At 33.1% G+C, this 15,759-nt stretch overlaps 1 protein-coding gene across 3 annotated transcripts in view; it reads left to right on the top strand.

Moving 5' to 3' along the window:
- Positions 1–15,759, top strand: part of LOC140432676 (transcription factor E2F1-like) — a 142,857-nt gene that overhangs the window by 11,828 nt on the left and 115,270 nt on the right. For 2 of the 3 annotated variants that reach the window (XM_072520732.1, XM_072520733.1), the window contains exon 1: positions 9,962–10,501. The exons of the other annotated variant lie outside the window; for it this stretch is intronic. The gene's annotated coding sequence lies outside the window, so the exon portion shown is untranslated. Of the gene's footprint in view, positions 1–9,961; positions 10,502–15,759 lie in introns of those variants that run through there. 3 annotated transcript variants of the gene reach the window in all.

Raw genomic sequence — 15,759 nt, 5'->3', positions numbered from 1 at the left:
ACACTATACCTACTGTTCTAAAACATGTTAGTGCTGACTTTGACTGTGGAAGTGATGACAATGAGAACAATGTATGTGATGAGGCATATGAACCTGATGAAGATCGCCCACTTTTTACTCGAGAAGAATTAAATGACTTAGTTAGAGATTTTAATCTTCTAAAAGATGCTGCAGAAGTTTGCAAAATGGATTTACTTAAATGCCTTTGTTTTCTTTGTGAATAAGATAGCAGAAATAGGTCCAATCACTATACAGTGAAATCTTGGAAAACAAGAACCTAGTGGAAGCCAGGCGCAAATAATGTCATAAACAGTCCATTGTTAAACCCCGAATATGTTCTGCTTCCACCTCTAAATATTAAAGTGGCTTTAATGAAACAATTCGTGAGAGCGTTGAATCAGGGGACCATCTTTCCATTATGATCGACACTGACTTTAAAAAATGCATGTATACTAAGAAAAAAAATACATTAACAATCTTCAAATCAGTTGTTAACAGGTTTTTTCGGAACCAAAGAAATTCTAATTACAAAAAAAAAGTAAATGGTTTGTTAAGAAGTTTCCAAAACCTAGGTTATCTTATGAGTGTAAAACTTCATTTTCTTGACTCACAACTGGACTATTTCCCCGATAATTTGAGAAATTACAGCAAAGAACTTGGAGAGAGGTTCCATCAAGATGTTAAATTAATGGAGCAACGTTATCACGGAGGTGGAATACTACTATGATGGCTGACTACCTCTGGAACCTCAAGAGAGAGACTGTAATCTAGAGGAATCTACAGGTAGAAACGCAAGAAAGAGGAATTTCCTTTTGACTCAATGGCAACTAGTATATTAATTTGTGTAATGGTTGTAGAGAATTAAAATAGTCAGTTTTTGACTTGTAACCAATGATATTTTTATTGTCTTTGTCTTAATATTTATTTCATTTATTAAGCATAGCCACTATAGCAGACCTGTCTTTTCGCACAAAAGTTAGAAGGCGATTTGTCGTTTGTAACGTTATATTATATAAATGTGTGCCTCTTCAAGGGTTTCCTTTTTTTGCGGTTGGCCCTGTTTTTTTTTAGGAAGGAAAAGTTGAAAGCCTTGAGGAGAAAGCATCTCCGCTGTTACCAGATACACTATAGGAACGGCATTTATTTTATCTGCGATATTTAATGGGGGTTGCTTTTAGGACGCCGTGATACTCATCAAGAACTTTGTTACCAGTCAAGTGTAGAAGTTTGGCTGGAGGGAATGGAACTTTTTTTGTAGGATTCCTGGTGAGTCTATGCTCTAGGCGATGGCAAGGAGTTTTGAGGGTCAGTTTAGTTCGGTTGTTAAGGCTATTTATAGTGCGTAGTACGTATCTCTTGTTGAGCGAATGGATTCTGATTCCAACATGCATACTCAATAGTATGCATGTTGGAAAGTGGATGGATTACTGCGCACGGATAATCAGCACGTTTTCTCATACATTTTCGCAGGATCTTTCTCTCAGTAGCCAAGATTTTTTTGGACTGTCGTTTGTTAAGTGATGCCTAGACACACGCCTTGTATTCGATAATAGGTCTGATAAATATTTTGTAGGTATGTAAGAGGGTTTTAGAGCTAGTGGCTCTTTTACCGGACAATGCGTTCAAGAGTTTAGCTCTCTTCCTTACTCTTTCTACAGTGTGCTGAAAATCAGTGTCCCAATTGAGAGACTTATTAAAATGAACTAAATAGGACACCGACGGTCTGTATTCAAGCCTTTCTCCTACAAGAGTTGTCCAGTTCCCCTAATTCCTTTTATTGTATGGAGATTTTAATAGGATTAATAGGAGTTTTAGTGGGGTTTAGAGTGACCCTCCACTTGTTGCACCATCCCACTATCTTGTTTAGTTGAATTTGTGCTCTGTCCTTGCGTCTCCTTGAGGGTACCTGTGGTAAGTAATGCCGTGACATCGCCATATAGCAAAATAGTTTGCAAGACGTTTCTACTTTGGTCCTGCAGTTCTTTTAATACCATCGCTCCAACGCATTTGAGGTCTTTATCGTGGTCTTTTGGCTTCATATGACCGCCAATTCCCGATTTTTATTCCATCGGCCATCCTTAAGACGTTCGTTATGTCCAGCTCATTTCCATTTCAGTTTAGCTGCCTGTTCAACAACATATTTTACTTTTGTTCTATTACGAATGTCTTCATTGGTTTTATGGTCTTTGAGTGAGATACCCAGCATCTGTCATTCCATAGCTCTCTGATCTTCTCCATGTTTATTTTAGTGAATGTCCAGGTTTGAAGTCCACATGTAAGTAGAGGTAGGATACAGGAATTAAACACTTTGGTTCGCAGTCTTTGAGGTATATTTTTATTTTTAAGTGCGAATGAGAGTCTTCCGAATGCTTCCTATCCTATTTTTACACGTCTGCTTATTTCAGTAATTTAATTTATTTACCTGTATTAACACAAAAGGAAATATTCGTCCTTATTTGTATATATATTTAATTTCTGGAGGTTGAGAGCCTCCAGAACACTTCCTTTTCACTTTTGAGTAGGTACACCAGGCATGTTTTTCCTCCGAGCACAATACGTATTTTTTCTGACCCGGTATTGTTATTTCTTTCACTAAATAACTTACCTTTAATTCCACTCGGATTAACTTAGAAGGTATTTCCATGATATCCTCCATAGCTTTTCATTTAAGACTATTATTTAGAATTTGTTTTGGTAAAGTAATATGGACTAGGATGATTGTGATTCTCTTTCTCCTTTGTCACTCAGCCCTCAGTGTATGTACACTGAAGTTTGGGTTGTTTGGGGAAATAAGTGCGGCCTGTAGTGAATTTTTAAAAGCATCAGCTTTGTCTCGTGGATTGTTGAGTATGATGTTATATACTTTTAGATGAGAATGTAGCTGAGTTTTTTTATTGGTCAGGACTTTGAATTTGGACCAGAATATTGAACCTTCCCTGTAGTAAAGGCCAGAAGGGACTTGCATCCACTGTTCTTGTTTCAGCTTGTTCACCTCTGATCTTGTTGACACCAAGAGTCGGTTGTATTCGGTTTTGATGATGGGATCTCGTAATCTTTTATACTCTCTGATTATGAACCGCTTAGTTTTTGGCGATCTGTGAAAAATCTGTACCTGACAGGGAAAATCCAATGGCAGATTAAGAATAAACATGCAGACGAGTTCTAAAACACCTTTCACTTCTCAGTCATCGATATTTTTTTTAAATTGCAGCACTGTGTAATTTATAACTAACGGAGAAATCAAGAGCAATGGTGATCAAGATAAGAAATGAAAAAGTTGTTAAAGTATTAAAAAAATAAAAAAAAAGGTAAGACAGTTGAACCAGATGATATTCATACAGAAGTGTAGACCATATTAGAATAGCCTGATAACAATTTTATTTAATAGAATTATGAAAGTGGAACAAATTCCAGGCGTATGGAGAAGCAAAACTACTTGTCACACTAAGAACATAAAGAAAAGAGTAATTAATAGACGAATACGTGAAGAAACCGAGAAACCAGAAGCTCAGATTAGATCTACGAAAAGTAGGTCAATAATACATGCAATATTCTATATAAGGTAGCTAATGGAAAAACAAACAAAGGAATAAAGAAGCAGACTCCTATTATTATATCCATTGATCTTGAGAAAGCGTATCATCAGGCACGTAGAGAGTTCCGATTGGCAGCTGAAAAAAATGCATGTTGCTGAAATGAAAATGCTTAGATGGATGAGTGGGGTGACAGAAAAAACATAAAATTGAATGAACCTAGGTGAAGTCTAGATGAAAGTTCCTTGAAGGAGTAGAAGAAGAAGACCTAGTGGGAGACGCTTAGAAATTATATTCTGTGAAAGAGATTAATATTGATATGATATCACCCAAGATAAGAATATATGAAGATATATGGAGAAATGTAATTAGGGAAGGAGAACCCAAATACCTAAGTAAAAAAGCAGAAGGAATGATGACGTTAATCTCATATTGTTTTAATATTCACAGACAGATACAGTAAACTAACAATAATGAGAATTCTTTAAAGATTTTAAAATTTAAACTAGTGAAAATATTATTGAGAATTAAGTTTGTTTAGAATATAACGTCAATAATAATTATATGACGTAGTGACGTCACACTGATGTAAAATTGTTCCTGTTTCTATTGTTTTCAACAGTATTACGGTCCAATTCTTTGTTAAAATTGCAGTTGGAATGTATATTATCGATCGTTCGTGTCAAAAAGTAAACGTGCATCCTTAAAACGTTTAAAAACCTGTTATAAAGCAAGGACAATGTTTCCTCAGACGTTGAGTCTAACGTCACTTCCACAATCGGTGGATTGAAAGCCGAAAACCTAACGTATTTTAGTATTTTAACGTAACGTAAACACAGCATCTAATCCAGTTTCGGTCCATTCATAAACAAATACACCGGCGCATACATTAGACACCTAATTCACCTAATTTTTGGCGACGGTGCGACATCCTTAACAGTCTAATCTGCCCCTTCACGGTTTTTCTTCGCGATGGTCCTCCCTTAGAATGTGACAATTTTGTTTTGTATGCACTGAATTGTCCCAAACGATTATCAACCGTATGTTGTATGTACTTACTGCATTTACATAACGGCCTAGGCCTACTAAATGTGACTTTCGATAAAAGAGATGACATAAGGGCTGTTTATATCCGTCGATCCGGCGGTAGCTCCGCTCCCCCCCTCATTCTGAATAACCGGTAGGTCCTCGCCTTTATCGCCCCACTCTTTTTAACTCCTTATTTATTTTAATAGTTGCTAATCGGTCAGCTGGTCGTGACGATTTCGTTATCAAAATTGTTTAATATTTTTACATACAAATCCTTCAGATTTCACTTGTGGATTTAATCACAATTTTATGAGTGGGACTATTTGATTGACATTCCGACTTGTATATAAAACTGTTACTAAAATGTCAATAATTGTGATTAATATAAAAAAGCATACTCCTTACAAAATAATAAAAGTATACCTACAGTACACGTCATAAAGTCGTCTTTCCACTACATATTATCTAAATCTTGAATCTTAAACTAATAAATTTTAATTCAGGATCATACTTTTTATGACGTTTTAGTGACGTACTCATTAAAAACGTATTATTTTGTAGGATAATTATTTTAAATGAAATTATATAGCAAGAAATACTTTATATTACAACTGGTTTTAAATTATTTTCAACCACACATACCTACATAAATTATAGTACAAATTCAGCCCAGAAGCCTCAAAATATTCATTTAAACCGGAAACAATTGCCACATCTTATTTTCTTAACAGTGAAACGTAATTTATTATTTTTTTGGGTAATTTAACTAACGTACATGTTCATAGTTTGAATACGGATCAGTGAAGTAATCAATAAAAATCGCAGATAGGCGCTGTTTTACGTATTACTTGCCATATGATACAATTTAAAACTATGTTCCAAACTGACGGCTGTATAATAATTCAGTTTAGTTTTATTCTTTCGTAACATATGTCGGAGGAAACTTTAAGGTATTAACATAATAATGAAATGATCTACTTTCGGTAGGTTACAGTGAGTTTTTCCACATGTGCCATCACTTTATTAACGTTATTAGCTCATATAATATATAATATACACTTACCCTACGAAATTGAATAAGATAATGGTTAGTGGTTATAATAATCATTTTTGAAAGAATTTTGGCTATATATATATATATATATATATATATATATATATATATATATATATATATATATATATATATATATATATATATATATATAAAGAATTCTACAGCTGTCGATGTCTTCCTATTCTCAACCCTTATCGCCATCTATCTCTGTACTGCCATTCTCGGGCTTTAAGTTTTGTCTTTCCTGTGCCTCGTCTACTTCATCCCTCTACGACCTCCTGGGTCTTCCGCTTTCTCTCCTTCCCATTGGACTCCAATCTATTATTCTCGATAACCACCTATTCCTTTGTATTCTTCTGATATGTCCATACCAATTTAGACTTATTTCTTCTATATATTCTAGCACATTCTTAGTTGCCCCCTATTTTTCTTTTAATTTCCTCGTTTCTGATTTTATCCATTTAACTCCCTCCAAATATTCCATTTCGGTGGCCATCACTTTATTTCGGTTTTTGTTTAGTTTTCAGATTTCTGCCCCGTAAGTAATTATGCTACGGACTATTGAGTGGAAAATTGTTGTTTTCGTGTTCTTTGTAATGTGACTGGCCCATAGCACTGGTCAATTTCAAGGATTTTTGGTTCTAGGTGTTCTGTTATTTGAAAAATTTATTTTTATACCATTCTTCGTGAACTCTTCTTCCAATTTTCTGACCATAAAACTTAAGTCTGTCTCATATATAAATGGTCATCTCTTACTGGAATCCCCATTCCTTCACATTTCATCTTCTAGGATTTAAAGGTGTGTTCTAAAAATATTTTAAAAAGCGTTGATAATGTGAAGTAGCCCTGCAGCAACCTCTTTGTTGTCTTAAAACTGTTGGAAAATTGCGTTTCCATCTTTATTCTTACTATATTACTTCTGTATATATTTTTCACTGTTGTTATCAACTGTCAGGTTTATCTAGATTCTCTATAGCGTTCAACAACTTGGCTCTTGGTACTGAGTCATATGTTTGCTTTAAATCTATAAATGCCCAGTGAGTCGGCAGTTTTACCACTGATATCTTCTTCTAGTTTGTTTTTAATAACTTTGCCATACAATCGACCCATTTATTGAGATTATGCTAATTCCACTGTAATTTTCACATTTTCTTCAGTCTCCTTTTTTAAATATTAATGTAATGTATTCATTTGTCCATTCTTCAGGTAGTTCTTCCACGTTGATAACTTTTGAAACATAGAATTTTAACTTTAATATACAAAAATTAATTTAAAATTGAAATAATCCGAAAAACAGTTATAAAAAACAGAGTTGTTTCATTTTAAACATTTTGTTTTAATTAACTGTTGTAAACATTTGTTTAGGCTTAAAATAGTTTTTGTTTAAAACAGTTTAAAACAAATTTAAAGCACTTAAATTAAACAAGCGTTTTTTTCATTTTCTTTATTAATATATTAAATAAACATGAAAAAAATTATCAAACACACTATACAAACTTTTTAACATACATATTATTTATTTATTAATAATAGGAACAAAAAAAAATTGGAAAACTTAAAACATTTTGCATACAAGGGTTAATAAATTTCTCAAATTGTTTCAGTCTCATAGTAATCTTATAATTTAATTCATAAATGTGCTATCTGATCAGTCACGTTATCAGTGATGGAATTTAGATCTTTAAAAATTGAAACCAAATTAGCAGCTTTGACATTGCCTAGCAGATTACGCAGTTTGGAATGGACTAAACCCTATGATGAAAAGAGTCTTTCTATGTCGACTGACGATGCACTAGCTGTGTGAAGCTGTTGAGCAAGTTCCAATGCTGTCGTAATTGTATTTTTCATAGAACGCCACCATTTCGATGGTATTACATTCTTAATAAGATGTTTAGAAAGCATATATGGTTTTAAAAGAGGACACTTTGCTGTTGATTAATAATAATTGGCAATGTTTCTGCATGATAAGTTTCTACATATTCCATGCCAGTTTCTATTTGCTCTTGACTATTAAGTTTATTTCCACTAAAGCAATGATCAAGCAAATTTGCAAAAAGCCATTTCCCTACGCTCCTTGACTTTATTCGTATCACTTACCAAAAAATTTGGCATTTGCATACAAGAGCAGAACCACCACAAAATAATTTACAGTAGACGTTATTGCAATAGTCAACTTGCAATGAAAAACTGAGGAAAAAGACTAACTAACTATTAAAAACAGCTGTATGCACTTCTGCTTATTTTCACAATTTTTTAATCGCTTTACTATAAAACTCTGGTACGGTATCCTGAAATTATTTGCCCTTTTGGACTTGTATGTCATGCACTCCATTTAATTTTTTTTAATCTCTATATCGTTAATTTACATGCTTTCTGATGCATAATTTCTCTTAACGATGGTCCCCGTCCTCATGTTCTTTATCTTTATTTTCTGTTTTCCTTACAACATTTCTTCATACGTTTCTATCTTAGTCCAAACCAATATTAATCTTCATCTTTATTTACTGGTATTGTATAACCCATCATGTTTTCTTTGGTCTTCGTTTCTTTTATCTTTCAGGAACTCAGAGACTCTTCGTATCCGGCTATTCGGCGTTGACTATCTTAGGTTATGCTCTATCGGTATGGCATCAATCGGCATCATATCTTCTATTAGATCCATTTTAATTGTATGTTCCGACATTCAGTGCCGTACATCACAACTGGTCTTCAACGGTCTTATAGCATTATATATTTCAGTTTTATTGAAAATTTTCGGTAATAAAAGTACAAAACTCGATTGCTTTTATCTGACTTTCCAGTTTTTTTAATCAATTTTTTAAGGTCATTTTTTCACCAGATTTTAATCTGTTAATTAAAAATTTGTTTTGTCCAAAACTAGTGGATATATTGAGCATAGTCTTTGCAGATAAAATATATGCACGGACCTCAGCTTGTCAGTGGTTAAATCCATACCGTTATTAATTATGAGTTAAAACATTTCTACTTTTAACTTTTCAACTATCAAACGAAAGTGTTTGAAAGACCGTCATTATCATTTTGCAAATCGACTAAAAGATACTTTAAAAACTCTGAATTTTAAATCTATATAGGCAATTTGGTACCTACGATACGGTTAACCATAGTTTTGTTAACTTGGCGGGTAGCAAACACATTGAAAGGGCTTTCAAATCGTACCAGTCTTCCCATATAAAGGGATCAACAACTGATTTTTAACTTTCCTTTTTTACCACATTTTAACAAACCATTTTTTACCGACAGCCGTGATTGCTGTCGTACCAGCAAAATAATCGTAGTGGGTTAACACATGTAATTATAGTCTCACACGCCTATACCCATTTTACATTTCGCCATTTTTCACATTCAGTGTCCACCAAAGAACTGCCCGAGGTCAATGTCATATGCATTTTTTCACCCTAAATATCTCACAAAGCAAAGTTTTAAAGCTGCGAATGGAGCAAGTTGAAATCCTAAACACTATTAGATTGTTGTATAGTACTAACATCTTCCTAAGACACTCATTAATATTCAGCTCAGCGGGCTGCTATTGTTCGAAGTCTGAAATTCCATACACAAAGAATCATTCCATAAAACAGATAGATCCCTTGTTTATGGAATTTCACACCTCGAACAATAGCAGTCCGCTGAGCTGAATATTAATGAGTCTCTCAGAAAGATGGCAGTAGGATCTATAAAAAAAAAATAGATTTCTGTTGTAATTCAAATGCCAACTACTTTACTGTTGTCCTTTTAATGCATTGTTGATATTGAAAGCAAATAATAAAATGAAAATTAAGCTAAATACTAAAACTAATACCCTCAATTTAATACATCGTTGAATTCGGAATAAAAAATCATTCATCTGATCTAACTTTTAACCTCTTTGTTAACGTTTTCGATGTAATGACCGTCATTAATGACGTCACTAAGCTCAACTTACATCACAGAATAGTTCTGGAGTTCTAATTTACATTTCCATATATTAGTTTAAGAATGCACAGTAGTTTTTGAAATATATAAGTATACCTATATGTATATGTAAAAAAATTTTGGGGCACCCAATATTTAATTAAAAATTTATATTATTATAATATATTAGTATATTATGAAGTTGTTGACTCATTTTAATTTAACTACTCAATATTTGTTGTTACTGAAGTTATTTTTTAAGGTATTTTTACTATTTATACTGAAACTATACCTACCAGCAGCCTTTCAAAAGTTACAGCTGAGTGTACAATTTCCTTTGACAGTTATTTGTTTACCGCCTAGACGTCCGCATAGCCACTACCCGTTTGTTTACATTCTTAAAAGTCTAGTTGTCAATTTAGGTTAGCGAAATTTATTAATCTCTGTTCCGATTTCGTATTGTGTATGATGTGGCTTTGAAAATAAGAAATTTACGACATTTTGGAGGATCGGAATGGTTACCGTTGGTCCAGGTAGCAAGGATAATTTTCACAGGATCATCTGGAAGTGCACCAAATTGCGCGTGCGTCTCCAATTCGCGCCAATGCCGGGTACAGATGGCAGATGTTTTGTAACCATCGAAGTGTACACGGCAGAGTAAAAACTACTCATATTTTATTTAATTTTTTCCGGGTAAAGGGCTGATCGAAATTACATAAAAATCACACCACGTTAAAGCCCATAGTTTGCACAATATGAAAATCGGAAATTTTAAGTTTTTTAGCTAGCCTCGATGCCACTGCAGCTAGTGTTTTCCGATCGACTCTGCCGTTTACTAGCCTGCTTAGTTGGAAACCATTTTGTTTCGTTTACGGGAATATGTAGTTTTTTTCTTTGTGTTTTCTTAAAATAAATTAACCCCTTGCTAAAATTGAGTGCAGTGCATATTTCTAGAATAGGACCAAATTTAAAGGTAAGTTCTGGGGGTTAATTCCTACCGAATTTAAATGTCTAGCTTTGGGAATGATGGCGGTCAGGGCAGGGTAGTATCTCCAAAAAATACTTCGTTTTTTTAGAATATCGACACAATCCTTACATTTTAAGCAGCTGATACGAACGCTAATGTATGGTAATGTTGTAATATCCGTTAAAATAATAACAAAGGTGGTAGATTATGCCTCCCTCCCTTAACGACTTACTGGGTAGCATTCCAACGGTTTTTGAATGATATAAGATCATTGCTTGTGTCTAATGGGGTGAAATAATGTCGCTATTTAGTTTATAAAAATCATACACTAGCTATTTATCTTAATACGAAACATAGTTTTTTAATGAGGACAAACTCAACTAGAGATTAGGTATCTCGAAACGGTTTTTATAGATGTAGGTAGTGAGCTGTTAAATATCTTAATCGATCTTATAGCTTTAGAAACGAGGTTTTTTTATGAGATATTAACAAAGTTTATATTTCTACATCATTCTACATTTATTATATCATCATATGAACTCGGTTTCATCTAATTTATGTCATGCTTTCCGCATGTATCCAAATCCATGTGTTTGAGGTTAATATCTCCTTTCTACATGTTGTGTTGAAAAAAATTACATATTTTGCACATGTTGTGTGGTATCGAAAAATGACCTTTGGTAGGGGTCAATTTTAACAATCTCAATGTTTGAGTATTTAATAATTTTATCATTTAGTTCTTATTAAATATCTACCTTAGATGTTTTGATTAACTTACACACATCAACAATGTCTAGGGAAATTTCATGCTTGAGGTAGCAAATGACAACTTTTTTAATGTTCTTACATTATTGGCTATTTTTTCCATAAACCTTGAATTAAAAATGTTTCACATTTATTACAAAAGAAATTATTCTGGTCTACAACAATTTCACTGTCTAATGAATCATATATGATTCAAAGAATGTGAATGTTATCCTATGTGTTAGTAGACTAGGTACTTGTATATATTTTTCCATTGGGATAGTGTAGTTGTTAACTGATCAATTTATTTCTTCATAATAAATTTCTCTTGACAAAGCTATTTTCTTATATTTGTTAAAAAGAAAATTTGGGCCATTCACTCATATCATAAAATTGCTTGATAAACTTAAAAAATATATTTTTCAGTTTTCCTGCAAATTTATTTGGGATCACCCATAAATGCCCTTTAAATATCTGAAGAATACCCAGTTGCTATTCTCATATGGTATGCAAATCTCAGGATTAGAAGATATAACAATAAAATAAAAAATTGTTCATTATTTGAAATTATTAGCGGACTTACCCTTTACCTTACCCCATACAAATCACAAAATGGATGGGGTTTTTAAGATAATTTGCTTTTCTGTATAGGTTATGAGTTTAGTAATAAGACCTGTTAAGTTGGAATTTCCATCCCTTCCCTATCCCATAATTATCCAATTATCATTTTGTCAAGCAGTCCACCCAAGAACATTTTCCAACAGCTAGTTTGTGTCCTCATTGAAAAAGCATTATAATTTATGCCATAGTAAATAACAAACATCTATAAAGTTATTTTTGTAGTGTTAAATATAGGCAGTTTGTTGAAAACTTTTGAAATGGTTTGTTTACTTTTTAAATGTCAACTCTCTCCTAATACCATATAAAGTGTAGGTGTAAAGATGGTGCTGACTAAAGAACACTTTCTATAAATATTCAGTATTCAGAAATGACTTTTGTTTGATTCAATTTTTATTTACTTAAATGTATAATTCCATTAACAATCCAATTTAGATTATAAACTAATATCAAATGAAAAAACAACAACTTCATATTCATATAGAGTATTTACTTAAATAAAAGAAGAAAATAAACCTTTTTTAACAATTACATCACCTTTGATTATAAAATCTCTTGAGTGAGTGTATAAAGGACCAATTTCAAGAAAGGAATGTACAAAGTTCCAAGTACACAAGTGAGGTTTAGAAAACAATTTTATTCGGGATGAGTGCAATCAAATTTCTATGATCTCTAGTTTCTAATATGTATCCCAGTACTTGATGATACTTACACTTGCTTCAGTTAATTCTTTGGTACTGGTAGAAAAATACCACAGGCTTTCTATGAGACTCTTTCTATAATCTATTGTATTTGGTGACTTACTTCAACAATGTAATAATCTTATAATATATGAATTAGAGTTATTCAGATTGAAAGATTTGTAGTAAATCCTGTTGAGATCTAATGGTACAATAGATAGCTTTAGGTTAAAATATCCTCCCTGCAGCATACTAGAAAACACCCTTACATACTCAGATACACAGTCACCAATTTGTAAATAGTATCAGTATCAGAACACTTTCAAACCATCTTATATCCTTCTCATCAAGTCTGAGTCAGTTAGTATTATCTGATGATTGATACTGTAAAATTAGTGTATATTAGATCTGTAACTTCATAAGAAATTGAATGAATGGTAGTAGATATGGTGTTAATGAACCTGTTTAGTATTTCATCTAACATTAACAAGTATGCCCAACACAAATAAGTTTGACCAATATTTCTGTCTTGAAATTTTGATTCCTATTAATTGACCTTAACCTGCTCATATTGTTAAACATTAGTCCATCTTCCATCTTGTGTTAAAAACAATTTTAATAACCTACCTTTTGATAACATCACAAAGTTCCTAAGTAAATTCAGGTATACAAATGACACTGATGAAGGGAAACATCCAATGAAATGGACATCTATTAGAATACAGTCTAATCCAATTGGTTCCATATATGGAAGCATGACAGATTCAAGAATATCTGCTGTGCATTCAAAAAGCCCTTAAGTTGAAAGAGGTCATCTTTGTGCAATGTCTTTCTTGACATCAGGATTGCTTTGGATCTATATGATGTTTCTAGACATGATATATACTTCCCAAATGATTCCCTTGTAGATACAAGTATAAGGCATTTTTCATTAGTTCAGTTGGATTAGGAATATCTGCATTGCAGTCAAAAACAACTTCTAGTTGAAAGGGTTGTCATATCTTTCACACTTGAGTTCATAGGTACACTTAAATCTGTGTCTTGTTTTCAAACATGCTACTCAATTACAACATGTTCGTCTTTTTAAATCTATGTGCAGACCAAATTATTTTTCAGGTGAATAGAGGAGGGCATTTTTCCTATTTCGATTTGAATGATGATAGTTCATTTTAGATGATTGTGAAAAAACTTCAGGACCTGAAAATTAGTTTTATTCAAATACTCTTTAATGGTTTGTTAATTCACCCTATGTGACTGTGTTAGTACCTAATAAAGAATTAGAATTGTTTAAATTCTTTCTTAAGTGCTTTCTAGGTGAGTTAATCTATATTTAATTCATCTAACCCATTTTTCTGGATACTGGATATGTTCTGTTGAAGTTTTGATCAGTTTGGGAGGTTTACAGTTTGATCTGGCACCTTATTTAATTTGGGGTCAATGAACTGAGTTATATGATTCTTAAAACTATAAACCCAACTCAGATAACATTCTGATTAAATTAGGGTAGGTGTTAAACAAAACATGTTATGTAAATAAGTGAAACATACTGAAGATTGATCAAAGAGATTTATTTTGAATTAAGATAATCTGTTGAAGAATTTTAAAGATGCTTCTAAAATCCATACATTCTTTGGACAAATAGGATAATGACAATATAAAAAAAAACTAGAGAACAACCTAAGGAATTTATAAAACAAAAACTATGAAGTGCTTTATACTTTTGAAGTTCTGATTCTAAACACACATCTTTAACAATCATATAAAGAAGTTTCTCTAATAATATTTCTGGGTTTTATGCAATTATGAATGTATCATCCACCCACATATAAATACTTTTGTGTTTCATTTGATTTGTATCCTTGGTGTTGCTTTCTTATGCTTTTTGGGCTATAGTGATTGTTTGGTAAGTCTGTGGTCCAATAGAGATGATGCGATTTCACAGGAATCTTGAGCATTCTGCATATTCATCATTAAAAAAAATGGCCAGAGTTGTATTTGTCATCTGTTTCCAGATACACTTCAAATTATTGATGCTATGATGGCACCTACTACGAACAAAATTGATGATAACTTGTGTAGAACATAAAAATATACAGGCACTACTGAGCACAAACATCTGTGGCTAGTAATTCTGCTTGATGTGCTGTAGGAGTGTTTCTGAGGGCTGTTGATATTCTGATCTGGGATGAGAACTATCCAAGGCTGGATCTCGTTATATCCATGATTCTTACACAAGTGAATCCTTGCTCTTTATGTAACTCTATTATTGAATTTGCTGTGTTATTTTGTTTGACTAAATCACTGCATTATAAGTAATTAATCACCTGCAAACATACAAGACCATTTTAGGTTACTGACCCCATATTTTGCCAGGAAGCTTGTGGCACATACATAGAGCCCTTGTTGCTTTAGTGTTGATATTTGTTTCTACTGTTTCCTATTGAATATAACTCGAGAGAATGATGGTATTGTTCCATTCATAGTTATAGGTTGAATTGCTAAATTCCTCATATTAGTGTATGAGCAATGAAGCAACTATCGTTTTATTCGGATTTACTGAAAACCATTATTTCTGACACCAGGTAGTTACCAGGTTTAATGCACCTTGGACGCGATTATCAACAATGTTGTACTATAATGCTTCTTTTTTTGAGCTTTGTTAAGAGATCGTCAAACATTATCGACGACAGTATATAGTGGCGGCCCTAGCGCAGCGACTAATAGTTCGATTTTCGGCACCGACAACGAAATTTTCAATTTCTAAAAATTATACGAGCCGTTACCGTGCTTCGAAGGACAGGTAAAGCCATCGGTTTCAGTTACATTAAGTCGTTGGTGGTCGTAGTCATGTTAGGGGCGCTTGAGCGACTGAAAACTCAACCACACCTGAGCCAGAAGGTCAAACGAACTTTACTGACACAGTAGAGGCGATGCGACTCCTCCTTACGGAAAATCCTTGACTACGCTTACAATGGTTGACTTTTTTCTGATTAAGGTAATTATATTTCTAGTACTTCCAATGGAATAAATTATTTGATGGCGGGAAGGTTGTATATCTTTTTGAGTTGCGGTAGCGTTAATATATTCCAATGCGATGTATCCAGTGCCTGCTCTATGTCTAATAACGCACGTAATGCTACTTCTTTTGACGAGGGTTATTCAAGATCTTTAAGAGCATCTCTGGTGAAATTGCTTAGTTGGTAGAAAATCGTTTATCGTTAA

Source organism: Diabrotica undecimpunctata, chromosome 1 (assembly GCF_040954645.1).
Source record: "Diabrotica undecimpunctata isolate CICGRU chromosome 1, icDiaUnde3, whole genome shotgun sequence".
Taxonomy (NCBI): domain Eukaryota; kingdom Metazoa; phylum Arthropoda; class Insecta; order Coleoptera; family Chrysomelidae; genus Diabrotica; species Diabrotica undecimpunctata.
This window is presented reverse-complemented; position numbering and strand designations above follow the sequence as displayed.